This window comes from Hipposideros armiger, unplaced genomic scaffold, assembly GCF_001890085.2.
Source record: "Hipposideros armiger isolate ML-2016 unplaced genomic scaffold, ASM189008v1 scaffold_260, whole genome shotgun sequence".
In the NCBI taxonomy this organism is placed as follows: Eukaryota; Metazoa; Chordata; class Mammalia; order Chiroptera; family Hipposideridae; genus Hipposideros; species Hipposideros armiger.
The window spans coordinates 1,892,778-1,917,839 of record NW_017731610.1 but is presented as its reverse complement, the minus strand read 5'-3'; the positions used below and the strand labels follow the sequence as shown (position 1 = coordinate 1,917,839).

Sequence of the window (25,062 nt, the reverse complement as noted above, 5' to 3'; positions counted from 1 at the left end):
TTATCCCTTATTTCACAATGCCACAATTATGTGGCAAGAAGCCCTGCCCAGCTGGACTTTAGCTGTACATAATCACTATTTGTAATACCCTGGCTCTCACTGTACATGCCCACCGGCAATTGGAATCAGCTGACTTTATAGGCCCTTCTTTGATGTGATGTGTTATCTCCATGACCTTCTGGAATGCTGATATTTGCCCTCCTCCCCATGTTCACTAATCTGCCGTATTCTAAGCTCCTTCCTGAGGATGTGGCCTTTCTGAGAGTTAATGTGGCCTGATGATTTAAGAACATGGACTTTCACATCATAGATCTACACCTACCAGCCATTTTCCCTTGAGTCTTACTTAACCGCTGTGTTGTGTGCAACTGTAATGATAATAACAATCTCTACAACTAGTGTGAAGATGAGTTAAACTATGCCAGGCCCTCAAAACAGTGCCTGGTAATTAATGAACACTATTTAGGGATCTCTGATACTTATTATTTTGATTATATGTCCCCCTCCTTTATTGTTCAGCAATAGCCATGCAGGGAAAAGACAAGAAAAACAGGCTGGGATTAAAACCCAAAAAAAGCTAACATAATTTCCAGCTGAGTGTTGATTTTTTCATATGTGGCATTGTGAAATAAAGGATAATGAGACACATTGGTATAAATAAGTATAATCCCTTTGAATGCAGACTAATGTGGGTGTGTTACATTGGATACTCAAATTGTATGAACAATATTGCCATCATGTAATTTTTCAAAATGGCGATCTGATCAACTATTCTTGGTAAAGTCCTGGAAAAAGAAAAGTACAATTGCTTATTGATTTGTACATTTGTCACATTCCTGGAAATCCAAGAAATAATAAAAGTTAACAAATAAAATACTCTTGAATTTTATAAAAAATGACATACATTTTGGGTTCACACAATTACAATCAGATTTTTTACTTACATGAATGTCAGAATGGACATTCAAAGCCATGTGGAACATAGAACAATTTTTTATTGTGTGGGAGGAACCGTCCAATGCACTGCAGAATGTGCAGCCTTCCTGCACCCTATCTTCCAATTATCAGTGCCTCCCTTCCCCCATTCATCAGGATAGTCACAAAAGTCCCCACAAAATTTCAAAATGCCTCTTAGGGTAAACCATTGACTTACAGAGTGACCAGGACTGGAAGAAAGTTTATTGGTGGAATGAAAGCCACAAGAGTTTTCCCAGGAAGTTCACCTAGAGTAATAAGGGGCCAGTGAAAAACAAACATTTGATGGACAGGAAAGGATGGAAAGCAGCTCACAAAGACTGGGAACAGGCAGGAGAAAGGACCAAAGTCAAAAGAGAAGGGGCAAGGAAAAGGGAAGGTACAGTTTTCTGAAGAAGAGAATAGTCAATGGTATTGAATGGTGTAGGTCGATTAGGTGAAATGAGGGGGTGATGTAAACCTACTAAATTTGAAAATTAAGGGGTTATTTCCAAACTCTCCCAAGGTTACCAGTGCTGCCTTTGTGGGTAGAGAATAGATTGCAGCCAATTTAAAACTGGACATCAAGAATTGGAGACATTGTGTTGTCAATTCTTTCTGATAGCCTAAATGAGAAGGGAGGGAGATGGGGACTAACAATTGACATGACTCATTGGATCGAAGCACCTGAGTGTTAACTCACATTTCTTCACATCTCCTTCAAGAAGTATCTCAAGCACCTATGCTTGTAAAATGCAGGAGCAGTGCCTGACTTCAAGCAAACCCTGCAGATGCATTTTGGTTTGCTTTTAAAAACAAAGACATTTTAGATTTAAACAGGAGAGAGTTTTTCTTGAACAAGTCTACAAAGGGAAAGTAAACAGAGACCTTATCCTCTTCCTGAAACCCCTGCCAATATCTTTCAGCATGTTCTGTATATAACCACAGATCATGTAAACATAGTATGTTGCTTTCTATCTCCCCACCAGTTGCTAATCTGGCAGTTTTTCTGTTTCTTTCCAGGAAAAAAAGGTCAATATGGCTGCGTCTGAAACCATTAGGACTCCTCTCCTTAACTGCGCATCTCCTCAGAAATGTCAACAATTTCTGGGCTGTGGAGAATCTGGTTGTCAAGATTTGTCTTCAGTCTTGCAGTTGAAGTGGCAAAGAAGAGCATCTTCAAGATTTCATTTTAAGGATGGAGAAACTTGAGCATGATTCTATGCTGAAGAGGGCAAGGTAAGGAAGGAGTTGAAGTGGTCAATTGATGGAATAAGAACTTCGACAAGGCTGGAGGGAAGAGATCACAAACACCCACCTGAGACAGAGGAGGAGACTCTCCCTCACTTAACAGGAGGCAGGAAGAAAAGTATAGTGAGAGCTCTGGTGAAAGGAGAATGGAGAAGAAAATGGGACTTTTCAGAAGCTCATGTACGTGCCTGTTTCAGTTAGGGGATTTTCATAGATGCTCTAAGTAAATTATTTGTGTCAAACAATAAGAATGTTTATAACCTCATTTAAGAAACTTTTAAAGAATCCAGATTTAGATAATAATAACATGAAGCAATGAATAGAATTATCTACAAATGACCCTAAAACTCACTCTGAGTTGCTAGGAAAACAGTCCAGCTGGGATGAGGGAGTGGAGAGTGGTTGTTACGTGTCCAAGTGGGAGAAACAGTGTCCAAACTAAATCCCATGGGATGGGACCATAAGCTCCCTTTGGTTTTCTACGGTGACCCATGGTCCATGGACCAGCAGTGGCAGAAACATCACCTTGAAAAATATTCGATGTGCAAACTCTCAGACCCCATCACGGACGACTGGGTTAGAAATTTTAGGGACTCAATAATCTGTATTCTAACAAGCACTGCAGGTCCATGCTAGTGTATGAGAACCATGTTGTAAACACCCAAAACCCCAAATCCAGATGTAGAGACCAGGTCATTGAGGATTTCCAAGGCAATTATAAAGATTTTCTAGAGACAAGCCGGAGGAAAGCTCTGTGTGATCCCACATCACCTTGTTGGTACCCACGTGCCTGGAGCCATTTCAAATTCATCCTCACATTGAATTAGGAAAATTAAAATTTTCTGGGTTCTAGCAAAGGTAGCACAAATTTGATCAATCACAAGGGTACATACAAGAATATTCTGGAGTCAACGTCCTAAAGGTCAGGCTGATTCAGTTTCACCTGATAATGTGCCTCAACACTCTAAAGCTCAGGTGTTCATTAAGTCAGAGAACATGAGACGGGCCTAGACTGCATCCTGCCTCCACCTTGGACTGGCTGTGACACCTGATATACCTTATCCGCTCTGAACACCACTTCCCTCATAAAGCTCATATACTGAATCTTAAAGTTATTGTGAGAGGAACAGGGTAATGTCCAAATAAGTTCACGAACTCATTCTAGAAAAAGTACTACATACCTCATTGCTGAATATCACAAGGGTCACCTTCCAAGTACTTCCCTTGGGAAGCTAAGCACAGACGCCAGTGCCTAGTCCACCTTTCAAAGCAATTTTGGAACTCTTTTTCTGGAATGACCATCAGAGCTGTTGTCATATTACCCTTGATGTTCTGAACTCATCAAAATGTCTTTCTTTCAATATCCCCATTACATTTGGGTAAAGAAAGAAGGCATTGAAGGCCAGATCAGGTGAGTAGGGAGGGTGTTCCAACACAGTTATTTGTTTACTGGCTAAAAAGTCCCTCACAGGCAGTGAGTGCCGTGGGAGCTGGTGCATTGTTGTGATGCAAGAGCCATGAATTGTTGGTGAAAAGCTCAGGTCGTCTAACATTTTCAGGCAGCCTTTTCAGCACTTCCAAATAGTAAACATGGTTAACTGTTTGTCCAATTGGTACAAATTCATAATGAATAATTCCTCTGAAGAAAAAAAAAAAGGTTAGCAACATCGTTGCAACAAGTTCGCGAACTTAATTGTCAGACCTCATATACTATATTTAACAGTGTTTGAGGTATCATAATAACTCAGTAAATGATATCCAGAAAGCTCATTGCTGTGTGGTTTTTGTTGAGACTCTTGTCATTTTTGGCACTTGCTCTGGGTGCAACACTGAAGTTCTAAGGAGTAATGGTAGTTAGTAAGTAAAGGGGGGATACAGAGACGAGCTAAGAATTCAGTCTGGGAGAGAAGGGCCACAGAAAAAGTTTCCAAGAACATGATGCTCATGATAAATTCTGACGGATGAGGAAGAGAGAGAAGAGGCACAAGGAAAGGTAGCTCAGCGCTGAAGACCCAGCAAGGATATAGGCACAAAGGCTGAAAACTGTGTTGCTTTGCCGGAAATGTTCAATGAGAGCAACTCGGTGAAAAGCAGATTCGTGTCAAAGACAGGGATGAGCTAGTGCTGCAGACTAAGCCAGGGACCGTCATGAAGACCCTAAGTGGCCTAACTAGGGAACTGGACACATTTGAAGAAAATGGAGAGAAATTGGTGGGTTTTCAGCAGAGGAATGAGGTAGCTTTTCTTTAAAAAAAACAAACCCTACCCAGGCTAAAAGGAGAAGGTGCTGAAATGGAAAAGAACCTGGAATCAAGGGATTTGTCTGGAGCTTGTTACCATAAATCGGGACGGCAAAGGTGAGGTCCTGAGTGAGGCATGGGAGGAGTGAGAGATCCCTTTATGGGGCTGTAATGAAACAGAATGTGTGCTACTGATAGGTGACAGGAGCCTCAGGAGAAAGACTTCACACATTAAGAAAAAAGAACACACGCAATGCACGCTGTGAGCACCTTATGTGACTAGCAATGTAGTGGTGACCTTGAGGAGGCCACTGCCTCTTTCTGGCTTTAGTTTCCTCCTCTATATAAATGATGAACTTGGAATTGAAGATATCAGGAAATGACTCAAGGCCATGCTACTCCAATCAGAATTTATGTCTGCAAGCTGGCACCCTGATTGTTGTGGGATAAACAAGGTACGTGCCCCTAAAATTTTCTTTTTCAGACAATAATTCAAACTATTACCCTTCTATTAAATTAGACATAGATATAATTTAGCATAAAATGCAAATATGCATACATTCTAAAAATAAAACAGAAAGCTTTAAAGACATGCCTGGCTTGCAAGCTGTGATAGGAAGACTTCTAAGGTGGCTCAGTGATCCCCACCTCCTGGTATTGTCTTTACCTCCGTGTGTAATCTCCCCACTTTGAGAATATGCTAGGCCTAGTGACTTTCCTCTAAAGGACAGAATACAGCAAAAGTCATCAGATGAAATTTCTGAGATTAGACTATGAAAACTGTGACTGTCTGTCTCTGTCTCCTGGTCTCTTTCTCTCTTCTCACTTAACCACTGTGATGAAGCCAGTTGCCATCTTGTCAGCTGCCCAACTGAGATGTCCACAAGGCAAGGAAGGTGAGCAAGGAACTGAATGCCTCAGTCATGCCACCCACAAGGAATGGAACCCTGCTGATAACTATATGCAGAGGCTTGGAAGCATGTCTTCTACATTTCAGTCTTGAGATGACTGAAACCCTGAATGACCCATTTATTCTGAGAGCCCAGATGACCCCAGCTAAGCTGTACCTCGATTTCAGCCCCACAGAAACTATGAGATAAGAAAGATCCATAATTGGTGCAATTTTTTGTACACCAATGCGTAATTAATACACAAAGGATCACTTTGGGCTGTGGGAAGAGTTCGTCACTGAAGTGGTCTGTCCACTGCCTCTGCCTTTAGCCCCTCTTGGTGGAAATGTCTCCACAACACCCTTAAGAAGAGCCATGGAGTAGGGGAAGACAGAGGGGCATTCATTGTAAGAGTAAACCCTCAGGTTTCAGGTCTCTGGAATACAAACTTCTGTGTGTCAGAGAAATGTAAAGAAAGCTAGGCTAGTTGCACAAGATTTCCTAGCTGGTTTATGATGAGCTGGAACTCCAGGTATTCAGATACCCAGGTATTATGGTATTCTATTAAATGACCCTGAGCCCTAATATATGTGGATATATATGAATATACATGATTACACTAATTAATGATTACATGATTAATTATCATACACATGATTAATATCATATATGTTACTTACTCATAATTACCGTCATTATCCTTACTGAGTCTGCAAACCATTGCCTAGACATTTGTTTGTTTACTAGTAAGTCTGAGGCATCTGAATGCAAGGTTGTTTCTTTCTTCCTTTTTTTTTCTGTTTCTGTTCAGTGACTCCTAAAGGACACTATCAAGAATCTTTGGACAGTGATCACAGAACGTTGAATTGAAAACATTTCCCAAAGCCCCAAGACATATTTCAACACTCACCTCCAGATACCATTGTTGCATGGCTGCCCAAGATAAGGCTGGCCTTATTTTATAATTCAACTTCACTTCAGGGCAGAGGGAGTGAGGCAGAGCATCATAAACCCAGTCAATGGAATGTTCTTCCACTCTCAGGACAAGCTGTAGAGAAATGATATGGAAAATGCAGATAGACTGTCTCTGCTTTTAGAGAACAGCGAGTTCTTAGAAAAACCGTTACAAGCTTCACAGTGACTGATTACCATGGATACCCAGAGTGCGAAGGGCAGAGCTACTGTTGTTTTTGTTGTGTTTCTGTTTTGTTGCTGTTCTTTTAATAGCCCTCTGCACTTGGCATGGTGTTCTTCAACCAGTCTGGGAATGCCTCACTAACGGGGAGCCCAGTGCTATTCACTTGTGGGTTCGATTTGTTAGGATGCTCAAGATTATGCTGCAATAACAAACAATTCCCAAATCCCAATGGGTTAAAACAACACAAATGTGTTTCTCGGTCATACTAAATGCCCACCATGGATTAGCTGAAGACCACTCTGCGTGGTTCTCACACCAGAATCCAGGCTGTCAGAGCAGCCCTCTCTAAACCACTACAGATTACAGTGACAGAGGGGAAGGTAACATAGCCATTGTGAACTGGCTCTACAGTGCTTTACCAGAAGAGATACACTGACGTTTCGTGGGCCAGAGCAAGTCACACAGCCATGCCTAACTGCAAGGGGAGGGAGACGAGCAAGCCCAGCACGTGCCAAGAGGAAGAAAGGAACAGGGCTTTGAGGAGGCCGAAAGCCCACCAGGTGATTACCTTGGAGTTAAGGTTATATTAGAAGCAACTGGGCAGAGATCATATGAATAGACACATCAATATTAAACCTGCAAACCAAGTGACTTGCAAAGCCCCGTTCTTTGTGGTCTTCCTCAGTTTCGATCATGCTTAGTGGTGAGAATGCCAGGGAAGCAGTCAGGCTTCGGTTCACAGATGATCTCTTCTTTACTCTCAGCCCATGTTCTCAGTCTCATCTCCCTTGTCCATCAGGGATTTTGTCTCATCAAGTTTCTGTGCCTTCTGTGTCTCTAGATACATCCTGTCCCTGGGAAGTATCCACCCTCACAGCCATCGCTCTCTCTCTTCCCCACGTTTCACAACTATGAATCTTAAGAGAAGGCAGCGTTAATTCTCCCCACTTTCTAACCACAGCTGCGTGATATTTACAGCTTCTACCCATACTCGAAGGGGAGGAGGCTGAACAAGGGTGAGGCTCACTGGGGTCATCTTAGAATCCTGCCTGCCGTAGCTGACAAAGAGCCAAAGATTAAGTCAGACATTGTTGGGAACTGTGTCTCATTGCCTTAAAATCTGTAGCCCATAGACAGTGTCTGTCGAATCAAAGAATAAACGAGTCACTGGGGCCTCTCGATCACCTTCTATATGGCTATCTTTACCCGTAACAGGTACTAACATCATGGATGTTTCGATTATCTGAACATTCTGGCACCCCAACAGGAACGCTTCTCCCTTTCTTGCCGTCAGTGTAGTGTAATGCATGTGCACGAAAGCTCTGGCACTGGATGGCCCAAGTTCAAATCCCACCTTTTCCTTTTACTGTTTTGTCATGCTACCCAAATTCACTGAACCTCACACAGGCTAAGCCTCTTTCTATAAAGATCATAATAACTGCTTCATAGGGTTTTCACAAGGATCAGCTCAGATTTTGGAGAGCACACACCTAGACACACACTAAATGTTCAACAAATGTTATTATTGTTATTCAGACATTCCTTTATGCCATGGCATCTTGTGTCTCATCTTTCTTCTTTTCTTCTATTTTTCTTCTTTCATAGAAGCAGCCAGAAGCCTGCTACATTTGACAAAGTGCTGATCCTAACAAAACCAAAAGCACCCTTAGCTAACATACTCCCCCAAGAGGTGATGTGATTCATCAGTGTTCCCTCCCTGCCACCCTGTGCATGGACACGGACCACAGGAAAGAAAGCTGGGAGTAAAACAAGGGGTCTGAGCATCCTTTTTTTTGGTTGGAGTACAATGGTGTGGACAGAAAAGTCCTAAAGAGAGGCTAAAGGTCTCGAAAGAAAAACACAGACGGTTTATTAGAAATGGCTTTTCCATTAACCATCTCCATGACCTTGGTCACATTGCAATTCCCCACTGCAAACTGGCATGCCCTCCCCTACCCGAAGAGGAGCTCGGCCCATGAGATCCGACTTTTCACACTGACACTCTGCCATTTCTGATCTGAGAACAGCACTGCAATCAGCCAGAGCCTCTTGTGCAGCGATGGAGGACCCTGTGCTAATGGCTGAAACAGGCACCGCGCATTGATGTCACCAGCTTTGTGTAGTCAGCAGAGGAAAATGGCGCCTCCACGCGATGAGGATGAAAGTCAGGAGGCAGAAAGGCAGCAGAAATGGAAACACACTAGTACCCTCTGAATCTGTATACTACATTGGACCTTACAAAGCACTTCCATGTTCACTGTCAATATGGATTTCACAAACAATGCCATGAGTGGGGATGATGGCTATTATCATCAACATCTGTGAAAGAAACTTAAGTTCAGGGTTTTTCCCAGATGAGAGAAGAAAGACTAAAACCAGCTGTGGTATTGTAAGCAAGCTAAAAAGATTTCAGGTCTACCATCTAGATTCATGCCCATCATCTCTCTGCTAGTTAACCTTGGAACATGACCGTTAACAAAATCTCCACTTTAAATCTTATGCTTTCCTGTGCTATAAAAGAGGAATAATACTAATACTAATAATTCAAACATCAGGGTGGTTTGCAAAGTCCACATCTGATCACGTATATGATTTCACTTTCCAAACTCTAAAATGTGTGTTTAGCTGGTTGTGCTGAGTTGTTCTGGTGCCAAGGCTCACTTAGAGATGGGCAAGATAATCCAAATAAACTGTCTGGCTGATTGACACTCCTGAGGCTATCCCTTCACCTATTCCTTTCCGTGTGTCACATCACCTGCTTTGCGTGCCCCCATCACTCTTTTTCCCAAATCTACGTCCATTTCTTCAAAGCTGTCATAAACTTCATTCTCCACGAGGCCCTCTTATGGTGATTAGACACTCCTTGTTCAGACACTGACTCCTGCTCTGACCTCAGAAACTGTGGTCATCTGTCAATCTGGCTAGCCAGACAACGTGACACCAGCTGCCTTGGACTTGTCGGGAAACAGGTGGCAGAACATAGAATTGGGAGGGTTAAGTTGAAGTCCCAGCTCTGCTGCTAACCAGGTGGGCAAATGGGGAAATGCCACTGAGTCCCCTGGAAACACAGCATCCTTTTCTGCAAAGCCGGGAACACAATGCCTGTCCTTGACCCCACAGACTCCTGAAGAGCAAGAAAGGAGAGCTTGTAAAGTGCCTTCTTATCTGTGCATTGATGGACAGATAGGCCTCGCTCTTCTTGTTTTGTTATTTAAATAGTGGAATTTATTTATCTTTTTATTAAACTCATATCTGAAAACATCCATCTCAAGGTGATCTCTGACTCAATGAACTTCCGTGACATTTTTTTTTAAAGAATTTTATTGGTGAATTGGGGGGATGGGAACAGTGCTGGGGAATTGGGGGGAAGGGGGACAGACAAGTTGCTGTCGTTTTGTTCTTCAGTCTAGTTGTGGAGGATGTTGCTTCACTGGCCCAAGTTGGCACCATCATTGCGCTCTTCCCGGGTGAGGCAGATCAGTCGCCGGCTTCTGGACGGCCGCTCACTGCGGCTGCTGGCCGCTCACGCTGGCTGCTGGCTACACACGGTAGCCCATGGCAACCCACTGCCATAGGGACTGCAGCCCACGCCGTCGCCGGCGACTCACAGCAGCCCAGCCCGTGACATTTTTTAAAGAGAGATAAAAGAAATATTCTCTGAATGCCTAACGAAAGTCAGGTGGTATGTTAAATTTATTTGTATTGCTTATCCCATTTTATCCACACAACACCCCTCTAAGGAGAATATTACCCTCCCCTCAAAGAAGGGGAGAAACTCTCAGGTTTCTGGTGGGGGTGGCAATATGTCCAATGGTGTTGGTGACAGACCTAAGAGAGAGGAGAAGCAGTAGCCTCTGAGCACCTCCTGCTGGAGGTACCTGCTAATACACGCAGGGGGGCGCCATCCAGGGGGAGGTGGAACCTCAGGTCTGCACCCAGAGGAGATCTTGGCTGTGCCCGGACACTTGGGGCTCATCCGTGAGGAGAAAATTGAGGTTGAATACGTAAATGTGGTCAGCCAGCGAAAGTGGGTAGACTGAAATATGAGGACCACGATGGAATGCTGGGAACTAACATTTTAAACATGGGCTGAAGAGGGTGAGATGGAGAAGATTAAGGCGCAGCTGGGGAAGCAAGGGGAATAGCACGATAATACGCTGTTGCAGAATTCAGAAGAGGAGAGAATTTCAACTAGGAGGAAATGTTCATCAATGCTTACAACTATTTAATTGTGATAAAAGAATTGAAAAGCATCCAGTGCATTTGGCAGTTTATTTTTTGTTAACCACAAGGAGGCCGTTTTCATGGCAGGGGGAGGGGGGTTGGGGGGTGAGGAAAGCAGATCACTATAGATTAAGAAATGACTGGAAAGTGAGGAGGAAGCAGAGAGAGTGGGAATAGGCAATTCGGTGTGAAAGTAAATACTAATGAGTGATAACTGAGAGAGGATGGTGGCTCCAGGGAGAGTTTGGGCATGTGAAATGGCTGATAAACTAAGAGAAACCTAGCAGTTATTTACCAAGGAACAGTAATTCATTCATTCACTCAGGGGTCCTGCTGTCTCCCGCACTGCTCAGAGGCAGCTGGAGAAATGTGGTCCCATCAGGCCCCCAAAGCTGAAGAGAAACAGATAAACTAGAGCACACCTTGCACAGGAGATTAACATAACAAGGAGATTCCACATTCCTGATGATGCACAGAGCACACATTAGAACAAACATAAAACACACACAACACATGGAAAACACTTATACAGCACACATCGCATGCATATCATACAAGCAACATACATTAAACATGTGAGAATACATTAAAACACATACTGTGTGCCTAACACATATGGTAATGTGTGTATACATATGTCAGCTGTGCACATGCATAAAATACACACCACACATATATAGCATTTCCACATGCGTACGCGTATCATACACAAAACATACTTAAAACACATATACAACATACATCATATGCACAGTACTCACAACGTACAAGAGGCACACAGCACATGAGCAACACTCACCACACGTGCACATTTACACACGTACATATACACATCAAATGCATTGTGTGTAGTGCACATAAGACATATGTGTGTATACATGCCAGATGTATAACACACTCACATAGCACACACACACACACACACACCCCACAGTGGAGTTGCCTAGCAACCCAAGGCTGTACACACCGTGGGCCCTGAGTAGCATGGGAGGGGGGGAAGAGGAGCAGGCGTGCTAGTCCTCAGAGGGCTGCAAGATGGAATGTGTAACCAGGCAGAGAAGGGAAGCAGACGCAACCGGGGGAGGGGCATAAGAGCCCAATGCGGCCACCTCCACTCTCCGCACATGCAAGCCGCAGAGCCCCTCAGGCAGACGCTGTAATCCTCTGACATCCCCTGGCGTGTCCAGCCCCTGAGTCAGAGAAGGTCACAGCTGCTCTAAAAAAATAGAAAACACCCCCCTCACCGTTTATGGTTTTTTTTGGCAATAAATGAGTGGCCTCCTCCATCGAAGCTCTCACATACCTAACAGGGTTGTTGTGTGAAACGCTGAGGGCCCAGTAAGGCCATTCGGTGACCACAGGCTCTGAGTCCTGTGGGTAGGAAAACAAGCCTTGGAGAAAGGGCCGAACCTGAGCTAGAGGGAGAGAGCGTTTCTGTCCTCAATGGGCACCTTCATTTTACACCAAGATGATCCAAATTCACCTTCTTTAATTTGTTTTAATCTCCCTATTTACCTCTAGGATAGAAAATTCCAGAAAGTATCTCCAGGCTCTCAGCAGCGATATTCTGGTTCTATTTCTTACTGCACTCCCTTTCTCTCCCAGGCCTCTTCTGACAGTGCCAAGTTGCATGCCAGGCTATCATAGAATGTTCTGAAGTCATGCAAAAGACATTGGCAAAGCAAATTAATAAGCGAGAGAAAAAGTGTTCCTGCTACTCCGCTTCAATTAGTCATTGTCTCCAGCTGGGATATCCATTCCCTCTCATTTTCCTTGTCCGGCATCTCTTTGTTTTGTCTTTTTCTGCAGTTTCTCTAATGTGAGCTCAGGATAGATGTCCACCCCTGAAGGCCCTGGGATGCCCGGAAAGATCCCACCAACAGACCCTTTTATCACACTCCTCCTGAGAGGGAGGTTTTGTGATTCTCTGGGTGGCTATAGTTTCACACATGTCTCTTTCTCTGGGTGTCTGAACTCACAGCCCAACAATGTATGATGATAAGGTGTCCCACCTGGCATGAAATTAAAGAGTCAAAATGCCTTCAACTGTCAACGGCTAGCTGGCTAGCTCAGTTTCAAGTTTCAAGTGTTTCCAGTTCTGCCTTGACCTCAAAGAATTAGCCAAAGGCGCATTCATTCTTTGAAAACACATTAACTGGGCATTGCCCCTTCATTTTGCAGTCCCTGTTTAGGTCTATTGTCCAGGTGTAATCATTAATAGCACCCATTTCACTCTCAAGAGTGTCTCAGTTGGCACAGTAAGTTATATAGTCATTCCACTGCAGCGAGACTGAACTAGATGGTGCAGGAGCTTGCCTTAGAGGAAATCAGTCTCCTTTGAAAGATGAGCAAATAGACCATTATAACATAAGAGCTAAGAGCGAAGTTTGCATAGGTCCATGTGACTTTATCCCACTGTGCCTGTCCCCAGTGTCCAGCACCGTGCCTAGAACAAACAGATTTTTGTTGCTATTTTGTTTGAATCAATCATAGTGTTCTGTAGATAGGAAGTTCCGCATAATGACCCACCCTTCCTTCATTCTGTCTCATCTTCTTTCTTCCCTCCCTCCCTCTCTTCCATAACTCTTGAGTCTCCTGGACACATAAGCTCAGGGAGATGGTCAGGGAGTGGGTGACAGTCACAAGGATAACAAACATACATTCCACTCCGCGTCCCTTCTTACCCCCTGCATCAAAATTACTGTGACTGATGCTGCTGCCTCTATACCTGTCATCTGCCTTTCTCTCTTAAATCCTGGATGCTCGTTGACAATTTCTTTTTGGTGAGTCTTATTGGTTTCCTGCTGCAGGCCCAAGTGCCAAGGTCCATCTCCTCCTGTTGGCCCCAGTGGGCAGCCCTTTTGTCTGTAGTTTCTGCTCCCACTGCCCTGACTATAGCTGATTTAGGCAGGTCTTGCTAACATGCTCAAGATTGATATGATGGTTTATCCCAACAAGGTCAAGCTGGTTCTGGGATTGGACCAAATGGCTCCTGTTACCCCCAGAGAAAGTCGATTCCCACCGATGTCACTGACCCTGGCCAGCTCTTCATAGGGGGCTTGCTGACATCAGGAGCAGGCTCTCTCCCGCCTCAGCTTCAACTCTCCCTATTCTCTGCAAAGGGTGATTTTACTCATCTTTTCTTATAAGACTCTCTTCTCCAGCAGCTCTCTCTCATATGACTCCCACAAATGAATCACACAAGCTGGGAGGTTCCATTTGAGTAAAAATGCAGCCTCCATCTACAAGTGTTAAATGTTCCTGAGCTTATTATGTACATTTGATTTTTATCAACTTTTTAATTAAAATGTCATGCAAATTTAAGAGAGAGAAAAAAGGGCAGGGAGAGGCCAGGGTGAGAAAGTCGTGTTCGAACATATCAAGTTGTATAAGCTGCCTCTTCACTTCTTTATCCTCAAAGTGTTCTGAATTTATGCCATTTCCATATTTTTAGTAGCTTCAAATCCTAAAGTTTACAGATTGAAAAGCATGAGGCACTGACTTGCCAAATGGAAAGGCTATAAAAACAAATGATAAACAGAAAAGTTAGCTGAACAACTACAATTCTGTGAGAGAAAGGCTAGAGCTGAGAGATGAGAGGAGGGATCTCCAAGGGCATGGAAGGTAGGCGTCCAAATGGAGAGCGAGGGAGGCACCACAAGATATTATTGTCTCTCTTAGTTTTTCTGTACTTGGAGACAAACTTGTCTGCTAAGATATCGTGTCTTCTGAGATTGTAACTTTTTCCAGAAGGACAATATTTTATTTCCTTGCTACATTTGTTCATATTCCATAGCACAGTGGGAGAAAATGAGATAATCTAGAAAAGTTTTAAATTAGCAGACTCCTGCCCCAAAATCTGCAGGTAAATTTCCATGTGACCTTGAAGAATTATTGACTTCTCCACTTCTTCAGCTGCATAATTATGACTAGATATCACCAAGCTTCAGATTAGCTTTAAAACTTCATGAGTCTGTAATTTTAAGTGTTGGATCAAGTTAGAGGATGAATCCTCTGGCTTGATGACATGTATGCAGAGGTTATTTCAAGAGGTGAACTTGGACCTCAGTTTCTCTACTGATAAATCAAGGACATAAGACTAGATTATCTTTTGTATTCTGTTTCACTCCAAAATGCAAGAACTATTGAATTGAAATGCTGAGCCTTCATCTTCAAAGATCAAACCCAAAATGACACTGTATCAGGCCTCAATATACAGAGGAGGAATGGACCTTATCCACATATAATTCACTGGACCATTGATAAGAAACCTGTATTTTCAATGGGTTCATCTTTATCTCAGCCATAAAATCTCAACCCTGTCTCAAAAATGATATTTTCCCTTGCAATATAAGAGGCAATTTATTTTATTGTTACTTGAAACTAAAGGAATCCAATAAACTGGTTTGAAGCCAAAGAAGACCATAATGACAAAATGATTGATCTTTTTATAATGCATTGCATGCTATTCTCAAATTGGAGAAATGCAATATAAAAGATATTCACTTGTACCACTGACCAGTGTTCATCTCTGTAATAGAATGCAACACTCCTTGTATTTATTAAGTACCTGCCACTGCAAAAACTACAAAGTAAAAGGGCTTCAATGTTAATTCTCAGGATGGTCAAATATTAGTTGTTATACCGCACTGACATACAGGGTCTATATGAGAGCTTGAAGCAGAAATATCAGCTCCATTGCTTAGTGAGAAAAAAGAAGTGTTGTATCCAGGATCCACTGGTAGAAATGGAAGTTAATTAAACAGATATTATTCAACAAGACAAAAAAAAGTTTTTAAACAACCATACTATTCAATAATGGGGTCTGGCAAAATGGTGCTATCCCCAGTGGTCAGGTTTTCAGCTGATGTGTTACATACTATCTTGCTAAATCCTCACAGGACCTTTCTGGGACATATCTTATTACTCCAGCACACAGATGGAAAAGCAGAGACTTAAGAAAGCTAAGCCTCTCTCTTTGGGCCATTGAGCTATCACATGTTTGAGCCAATATTTGAAATGCATCTTGACTGATTCTGAAGCCCATGCATTTTCATTATCACAGTGCATCTTCATAAAGTAGTTAGATTTGATTGCCTGGTGGCCGAAAAAAGGCCTGCTGATGACAACACTATTCAATAATAAATACTTAACTGACTTCTTAATGTCTGCCATCTCAGGTCAAGTATAGTCTTGGACGAAGTCGGACTTGAGCTGTGTAAGGTCTTCAAGAACACATCCCTCCCAAGTATTCTGCACTAACTTACTGGGGAAGGTGTGATAATTGAGAGTTGTCACAAGGTCTTATGAATCCTGAGGATGAGTAGGCTGATCATGGAAGGCAGCCTGAAGGAATAGGAAGGGAGAAGAAGGCCTAGTCCCTATACCATGAGTTGGTCACTATTCCAAACCAACACGTAAACTCACTAAGATTCTATGATTCTCAAGTTTTTCCCTGCTACCTACTGAGCTGATGCTGGAGAAACTGCTATGATTTTCCTACAAGTGATCAACCTTTTCTTGAATCCTTGCAATAAGAGATGGCACATCACCTTCCCAAAACTTTGCTCACTAAATTTTGATCAATGGCGTGCTAACCTGCTCTGTCTGTGTAACAGCTCTAATGCCTATTTTTATGACTTATAACTTCCATCATTTAGCCCTTTTTGTCATTTAGAGTCAAATGAAATAAATTCACATAAACCTTTAAAATACAGTAGTTCCTCCTTACCCACAGTTTTGCTTTCCACAGATTTAAGTACCTGTGGTCAATTATGGTTCAAAAACATTAAATATCCCCATCCATTGACATTGTCTACCCTTGACATCCAGCCATCAACATTATCATGGTGTGATCTCCAGGCTCACCCTAAGCAGATGATCCTCCTTCTGACATATTTCTAAAAGGCCAAATAGTAGTCTAACGCTACGTCGCAATGCTTATATCACGTCACCTCGCTTCATCTCATCACATAGGCATTTTATCATCTCATATCATCACATGAAGGGCGACTACAGTGCAGTAAGATATTTTGAGAGTGAGAGAAGGGCCACATTCACATAACTTTTATTACAGTATATTGTTATAATTGTTTTATTTTATTATTAGTTATTGTTAATCTCTCACTGTGTCTAATTTATAAATTAAGCTTTATCATAGTATGTATATGTATAGGAAAAGATTATATATGTGTGTGTATATATATATGATATCTATATCTGTATATCTATATCTATATAGAGGGTTTAATGCTATTTGCACTTTCAGGTCTTGGAACATATTCGTATCCCTGGTGCATAAAGGGGGACTACTGTACTTTAGAAAAAGAGAAATCTCCCAAAGGGTGTGATGATAAAGATGGTGAAGATGTCACCCAGAAGTCTTAGGTTTGCTTCCTATTTGTGCGATGAGCAATTGATCACAGATAGGTTATTTCACTTTCCCCATCCCTCTACCCCTCACTTCAGATTTCTCCTCTGAAAAGTGAGTGAGTTGGATATAATGGATTTTGGAAGCTTCACCCAACTTAGATTCAAGGTGACTCTCTGATACTTCAGGAAAAACATGGTTAGTCTTCCGTGCCCTTCTCCTGCTGGTTTCCCTGGATTTCACTGGGGGAAGAGTTCCCTCACATAACCCAAGGACCTTTCCATAAATCCTTTCCCATCCTGCTCTCACTGTGTGATCACAAGGATCCGAAGCAATGAAAATTATCTTCTCTCCTTCCACAGAGATGCAACATTCCCAACTGTGATGGACCCTAAATACATACCACCACCATCACCACCACCATCACCAGCCTGAGCCTGCAACTTTTGCAAATAGTTCCAAATATTTTCCTATCAGATTCCCTTTCAAAAATAAATCTTACAGTGAGATTCATATTTTTTATTAGACAAAATACGTATTTTATTTGGGTAATAATACTTAACTTCTTCATAACTATTTATATCAATCAATGGTCCATGTCACTGCCCTTCAGAAATTCTGATCCGCTGGAAAGGTAGTCAAACCCAGAAACTGCTACAATTCCAACCATAAGCTGAGGCAACTGTTATGTCCATTGACCATTTTGACTTTGGTTCTGGCTAACATCAGACTTCTTTATCACTTTTTGATGCATTTCATGGTTAGCACAACTTCACTGATCCCTTTACTAGTGTTTAGAGGAATGAGGACCCCAGATAGAGAAGAGAGCTCCTAGTCAAAGCCCAACATGCCCCACTTAGAGTTCCAAACTTACAGCCTTGTCTGATGAAGACTCAGGCAAATCACAGGTGGATTTGGGAGAAGGTGGGGAGGAGGTACTGTATGAGACAATTACTTACTTTAATAGAGTCAGACGGACAAAACACTCAGTGTAGGTGTTGCCCTGTCAAGTAGGTAACCCTTTGATGCCAAATCAGGCAAACATTGCATTTATCCTGACTCCCTACAAATGCAAAAAGTTGATGTAACTCCCAAGAAACACCAAGGCTGAGGAGTCTACAGCTGGCAGAGGAAACTGACCGACATCTAGAAACAGTCTCAGAAGATTGAGTCTCCTTGTTTAAGGTCTTTATGAGTCTGTGAGGGTGGGTTTGGCTTCCCAAAATTCAGATAGTCAGGGAATGCATCGCCCAGAGAAACATGCTCCTTACATCTGCAGACTGCTTGCACTTGTCTTTACCTTTCATGTTTTTGTGTTTTGTTTTGTTTGCCTTTCATGTTTATATGAAACCAAATTCAGCCTCTACTCACAATTGTGCTGAATTCTTTTAACTTTACTTTTCTACTGTGTGATGAAAGCGATTATTTTCTTTCTTCCCATCCAGTTTATGACTGCTAGAATGTTCCTGGGGTTTGCTCTGGTAAATATGCCCCAGATCAACCAATAAATCATCCAAGATTTTGATGACACTGAGTAGCTTAGAATCATACTTTGAATTTTACCAAACCTTCCTGTGGTGGACATCTAATATTTTCACCTGACCATCACCCAGTTACTTACTTACTCTGGTGACAGATCCCTTCCCTTCCCCAGGTCTGCCCCCAAATAATCACATGACTCAAGAGGGGTAATCATAGTACCTTACTTTCCAGGTAAAAGAATCAGTCCATTGCGTAGCCCCCAACTCAGGCCATTCACAGTTCTCCCATGGTAGGGAAAGGTCTCTTTCCTCTCAAGTGGAGAAAATGTGAGAAACATCTAGAAACTTCTAGAATTTGTAAGTTCAGCCTTATAGAGAAAGGTGGTCTGCAAGAGGAAAGATTGATGCAGAGAAAAGCAAATGTGAAAAGGAGAGCTCCCATTACAGCCTTCTACATCGCCAACCCTGCCCTTGCCATGACAGGGATCAATAAATGACCCTATTTAGCTCAACTAACTCAAGCTTGGTTTCTTTCTTGCTACTAACAAGAGCCTGAATAGAACAGTTCTTGGGCAAGAAATGTTCTTGATACAAAGCAAAGAAGATAACTGTTGCTGACAGAGGCAGCCCACGTAGATTAGGAAGAGTCCACCAGTCTGAATTCTACATTTTTTCTTTCTAACTGCCTTAGCCTCATCAAACCATTAAACCTCTAGGAACCACAATCGCCTCCACAGAAAAATATGAAGATCATCTTCCTGTATTAATTATGCAGTTTTGTTTTCTGTATTGTTGATGATTTGACATGTTGGGGCCTTGGAAGGACCACTTCTCCCAAGCTAGCCAATTCCTAGAGATAGTAAAGAGCTGTAGCTTTCATATGCAAACCAATGAATCCCCCAACCACCCCCTCTACCCATTGGAGTCTCATACTCCAGGCCACTATTCCCCAGCTCTAATAACCCCAGGGCCAAGTACCAGGCAACAACGGGCAGTCCTGGTTCTCCAGAGTGCCCTCAGATCATTCAAACTATCTAATCCGAAACCTGCTTGCTCTGCCTTGCTTGTTCCACAGAAACCATAATAAAGGCCCTTGCCTCCATTTTCCCTCAGTCCCTCTGCCTCCTGACTGGCCGTGGTGCTGTGGGGCCCCCCACAAACACACCCCATTGCATAATGTGCCCCCTCATCTTGGGAACTGTAACAAACTATCTTTTCAACAACAGTCATCTCCTGGTCTACTGCCCACATCATACCTGAATAATAATTAAAAACAAAAAAACTATACCGGGAGGGTGCCAAAAAATGTATACACATGACTTGTATTCATCTTTTTTTATTGGTATATATTGAGCATTACAATTTTAATACAGTTTTTTCCTTTCTTGAAATTTTTTTTGGCACCCTCTGTATTTTAAAACTACCTCCCAAGGTTGGGTGGATGAAAGCACCTGGTGTGCTAGGCACGGTGAGCTTTGAACATTTAGCTGCTCAGTAAATGTTAAAAAAGAGTCATTTGTTGACTTAAGACTTGAGGGTATTTTGAGGGAAATTAAAGTTGTTGCACTTTGGATCACAGAGGTTGATGCTCAGTCTTTCTTTACAAACCTCCAGAGAAGCAGATTCTATGACAAATGTATGCAATCATTTTTTCATCTCATCAGCTCATTCTACGGGTGCATAACAAACACCTTTTCTCTGCTAGAGCAGTGAGCACATCAGATATCCCCCCTGCCCTCATGGAACTTAATCTCGTGATGAAAGATACTGAACAAGAGTAAAGCTACCAGTGACATACGAGTATACTGAGGCCACTAAATAAGTACTGTAAATGGCAACTGGAAACGTGCTTTCCACCTGCCTTTAGGAGAGATAGAAAAAAAAATAGTTAAGATTACTCTTATATTTAAATAGCCTGTTTTCCTATTGATTCTATATGTTCTTATCATTTAGATGATGAGGCTGCCTACCTAAATAACATCATAATCATCTAAGTAATAATAGCCTAGATATAATCTAAATAATAATCCCTCCAATGTTCACAGTGCTTACAGTTTATGACCCACTCACATATCGTAACAACTAAGCATGTGGACCATTGTTTACAAAGTGCTTTCATCCGGCCCTCCTCTTACATCTTGGGAGTCAGAACCGAGCAAAAGATCCAACAGCTGGTTAGAGCGGAAACTCTGAGTGCATTCTGACCTCAAATACAGAGTGACTGAGGTTTGGTGGGATTGTGCTGCTGCCACTGTAGAAAGAATAGATAATGAATATCCAGGTCCTTGTCTGGATGCCTTCGAAAAAGAGACAGATGAAGGCTAGGGCCACGTGCAGTCCCCTCTGTCCTGCACAGGCTATGATCTGGGGATGTTACACATCACACTTAGCCCACCAAGAATTAAGCGCACAAAATGCCTGGGGAGCACCTCCAAGTTCAGGGTCTCTCCAGCTGTGATGGATGATGAGACAAGGGAATCCGTTTCTGCAGATGTTCAGGTCACACCGTCCTGAACCAGCTTCACTCCAGGGAAGTGAACTGTCACATCGGCAGATGCGATCTCGTCATGAAAATTAGAGTCTTGGAAGATGAGAAATTCTCATTGTCAAACACAGGTTCCTTGACAGGTTAGGGCTCATGGTGAAAATAAGAAACTTTCTGCTAGAAACAGCACCCTTTGAAAAGCCAACCAGAGCGGCCACCTGAAAGGAAATATCACCTGACCCCAAGAAGCCAGCACCACACAGACTGCTCAATCTGAAAGCAGCACAGAATTGCACCCCCATCCTGCGAGAGAGAAGCCCTGAGTACTATCAGCCAAACACCTGAGACCCACCGACACCCAATCTGCTTCCCCCAGGGGTTGATTCTGGCTGCTTCAATCTTGAGTCACAAGAGTGCATTTACAGCTAAAAGGTGCAGGCTGACCTGCTGGCAGAAAAGGGCCCAAAGGATCAGCATTGGAGGAAACCCCTGAAGTCACTCAGAACAAGAAAACAGAGACTTTGGAAAATATTCATAACTGGCACATTTTCACACAGGTTTCAAAACGTCATGCACACCAAGCTCATAAGTTATCTGAAGAAAAGTGCTGATACCAAGCCACTTAAGCAATACTTGACGGTACCATGCTCGATTGAAAAATAAAATATGGTGCCCCCGTGGACGCACTGTGCTGACTTCACAAAACTACTGCAGCTGGAGGCCTGGGAGCCTTGCAGCTCAGTGATGGGTGAATCTCCTGAGGTTTAGAGTTCAAGTTCAGTTCCTGTAATTGCTTAACTGCTTTTATGCTTCCAGAAGCTTGATAGAGTCTGGGGGAGAAGAAAGGGAGTTGAAAAAAATAAAAAGGGGAATGGTTTTGAGCAGCTGATTGCAAATGCAGAGATCAGAAAAACAGGAGGGCAATCAGGGATCATCATCTTAGCTCAGGGATGGTACATGGGGGATGCCAGGAGCCCTAAGCTTCTGTAAGTGACAGTGGGAAAGAAAAGGCATCTACTCTCCAGTTTCTTGTTCTAAGGCCTTTAGTCAAATTAAAACATGATGATCATGTGTACAGTTTCCTTTGACCCAGCCCACATCAGCTGTAAATGGGCACATCCTCCCTGCCTGCACAGCTCTTGGTTGATTTCTCTAGAATAGCATTGGTCTAGAGTGCTGTATCATTCATCCACTCAGCACACATATGTTTACGAACCACCACGTGCCATGTGGGATTCTAGATGCTGGCGTGAGAGTTGGACTGTTTAAGGCTCAAATCCTGACTCCATCACTTATTTCCCAGTGACCTTAGGCAAGTTGTTTAACCTCCCTGTGTCTCAGTTTCTCATCAGCCAAACAGAAATAATAATAGGACCTACCTCATAGGGTTGTTGGGAGAATTACATGAGTTACTCACTATATGTACAGTGCGTAGAGTATTGCTGAGCAAGTAACCAGGGCTACATTAATGGGGAAAACAGACACTGATAAAATGATCACCAAGAAAATGAATAAGATATAAACTGTGATCTGAATTACAAAAGAAAGGCATGTGGGTCTAGGAGACCTGGAGTACTCTGTGAGAGGAAGAATCAAAGAAGGCTACTCAAAAGTGGTGATACCGGAAGTGAGAAATCAAGTTGAGTAAGAGTTTACTGAAAGGAAAGGAAATATTTGGGAGAGCATTCCCAGCTGTTCCACTGTGATCTACCTTCCACTAGGCCAGTGGCTGGCAACATTTTTCTGTAAAGAGCCAGATCCCATAGCCATGAAGTCTCTGTTGCAAGTTCTCAACTCTGCTGTTTTGTGCAGAAGGGATCATAGGCGACACAGATCACCAAACCCTTCACGGAACTGTAAGCTTCCCCAGGGCACAGGCCTTGTCTCAGTCACTCTTATATCCATAGTCCCTGACTCTTGGAAGTTGCTCAATAGATGCTTGTTGAAGGGATAAAGGAGTAAATAAGCAATATGAGTATCTACTCAGGAGAGCACCTTGTCCCTAGGATTCTGCTCGGTATCTAGAGGGATCAAAATATGATACAACTCCACCCTCACCTATTAGAGGATGCTTTCCCTGATAAATACCCTGTAGTGCTCATTTTTAGGACCCTGTCTCCACATACAGTCAGATTATGAGGTACCGGGGGTGAGGCTTCAACATATGAATTTAGTGGGGAGGGGACACTTTGAGCTCATAACAGAGCAGAATACAACAAAGAAAACAACTGAGGTTACAGACACAGTGTGTGTCACAGCCTAGCTTTCAGCCCAGAACTCTGATGAAAATCTCATGCTTTTCAACATGACAGCACACTGGTCCAATCTGCAGGTACCCCCAATGGCAGATTCCATCCCTCCTCCTTGGCATCTGTACCACCTCTAGGCAGTTTTACCTTTCATCTGAAAAGCAGCCACAGGCCCATTGCTACTCCCCTCCTGCTGTCCAGAAGCCTTCCTGAAGAAGCTCCTGCTGGCCTGATCTCCAAGAGGGTTCTGCAGCAAAAGGGTCTTTTGGACATGCCTTTCTGGGGCGATGCTCGCCTTCTGGAAAAAAAAAATCAGGGACCAGCCACTTCATGTAGTTTTCTCAGCAATGTCACTCCTAGAGAAGAGCAATTTGGAGGCTTTGATCAACTCACACAGAGGGTCTCAGAGTCGCATCACAGAACCGGGCTTTGTATCTTTTCCCTCAGTGACTTCAGAGTCATGTGTCTACTACCGTCCTCAGTTTTCTCTTACTAAATCTCGGAGCAGAAAATAGCTCCTCCATTTCTCCTTAGCTCAGGATGAGCTGATGAACTCCAGGAATACAAGTCAAGGTGTTCCCCTCTTCTCCATCCCTGTGACCTCTCGTCTCATTAAGATCTTCAGCACTCAATGCCTTCCAACTGAGCTCCTTGTCTACAATCTCTCCCCTTCCAACCCACCCTCCACTCAAGTCATCAGAATACTCCATTAGCAACGTAAATCTTTCCATGTCATCCCCAAGCTTAATAGTGCTCTCTTCTCCCTGTTACTAGAAGAGGTGAAGATTATTATCTCCTTACCATGGCTTCAACTGCTCCCATCCCCTGCTTCACAGCCTCACAGTCCTATAGCCTGAAGCTCCCGACAGCCACTGCCCCCATCCTATGGTTTTACACCGCCTTGTCTGTGCTTAGCTTGCCACCTTTGCCTGTGATGCTTTTGCTTATCTCCTCATGACCCTTTCAACTCAGTTTGGCATCGTTTTTCAAGGACGTCTTCCCATACTGGTTAAGTCCTATCTCTGGCCATAATCCCCTATTGAGGTCTCTGTCATTGTAATCACTAGATTGCATCATGTTTCCCCGCTTTGTGTCCATCTTCTTCACAAGACTGTGAGCTTCTTCAAAACAGAAGCTGTGTGAGCCATTCTTAAAACCCTAGTGCTCAGGGGAGTCCCTTCAACAAAGAAGAATCTCAGCTGAGCTCATGGTTCCTGAGCTCTTCATGTACCCAGCCCATAAACACAGGGGCTATTAAGCTGCAAACCATCACACCCTCTTAGCCATGTTCAAACCAAGATTCATAAGGAACGTGCCAGTAGTCCCAAATCCCTCTTCATTTGTGACATCTGTTGGCTCAGGGGAACAAATGCAAATCAGATCTTAAGAACCAGTCAAGGTAGTTCATCATTCCTCAATGAAAGCATGGAAATTGAGCTTAAATAATATGTCTAGATTTTACCAATCATGGAGTTATGCTGCAAAGATAGGGGAGGATATATAACTCTCTCTGCCTGCATGCTGCCTTCACTGACAGCTTGTATGGATTCTAGAGAAAGAGGCCTTACACCTCAGTCTACCTTTCACTTGGATAGCATCTTATTGCCTGATCCTTGGCTTGGCCCTACCTGAAAAACAAAATGGAACTGGCCATCCAAACACAGCATGGACAGAGACCCGGTTCTCTTCCTCCTTATGAAACGCTGGGCTGTAAGAAGGGAAGTCTCTCTTTTAGACAGAAATTTCCTGTGAAACTTTGCCTCTGTGGAGGACATCCAAA

At 43.0% G+C, this 25,062-nt stretch overlaps 1 long non-coding RNA gene across 1 annotated transcript in view; it reads right to left on the bottom strand.

Moving 5' to 3' along the window:
• The window catches only part of LOC109390253 (uncharacterized), a 65,347-nt gene that overhangs the window by 5,427 nt on the left and 34,858 nt on the right, over positions 1 to 25,062 (bottom strand). Inside the window, exon 3 of the long non-coding RNA XR_002125532.1 lies at positions 6,246 to 6,383. This is a non-coding gene — a long non-coding RNA (uncharacterized LOC109390253). The remainder of the gene's footprint in view (positions 1 to 6,245; positions 6,384 to 25,062) is intronic.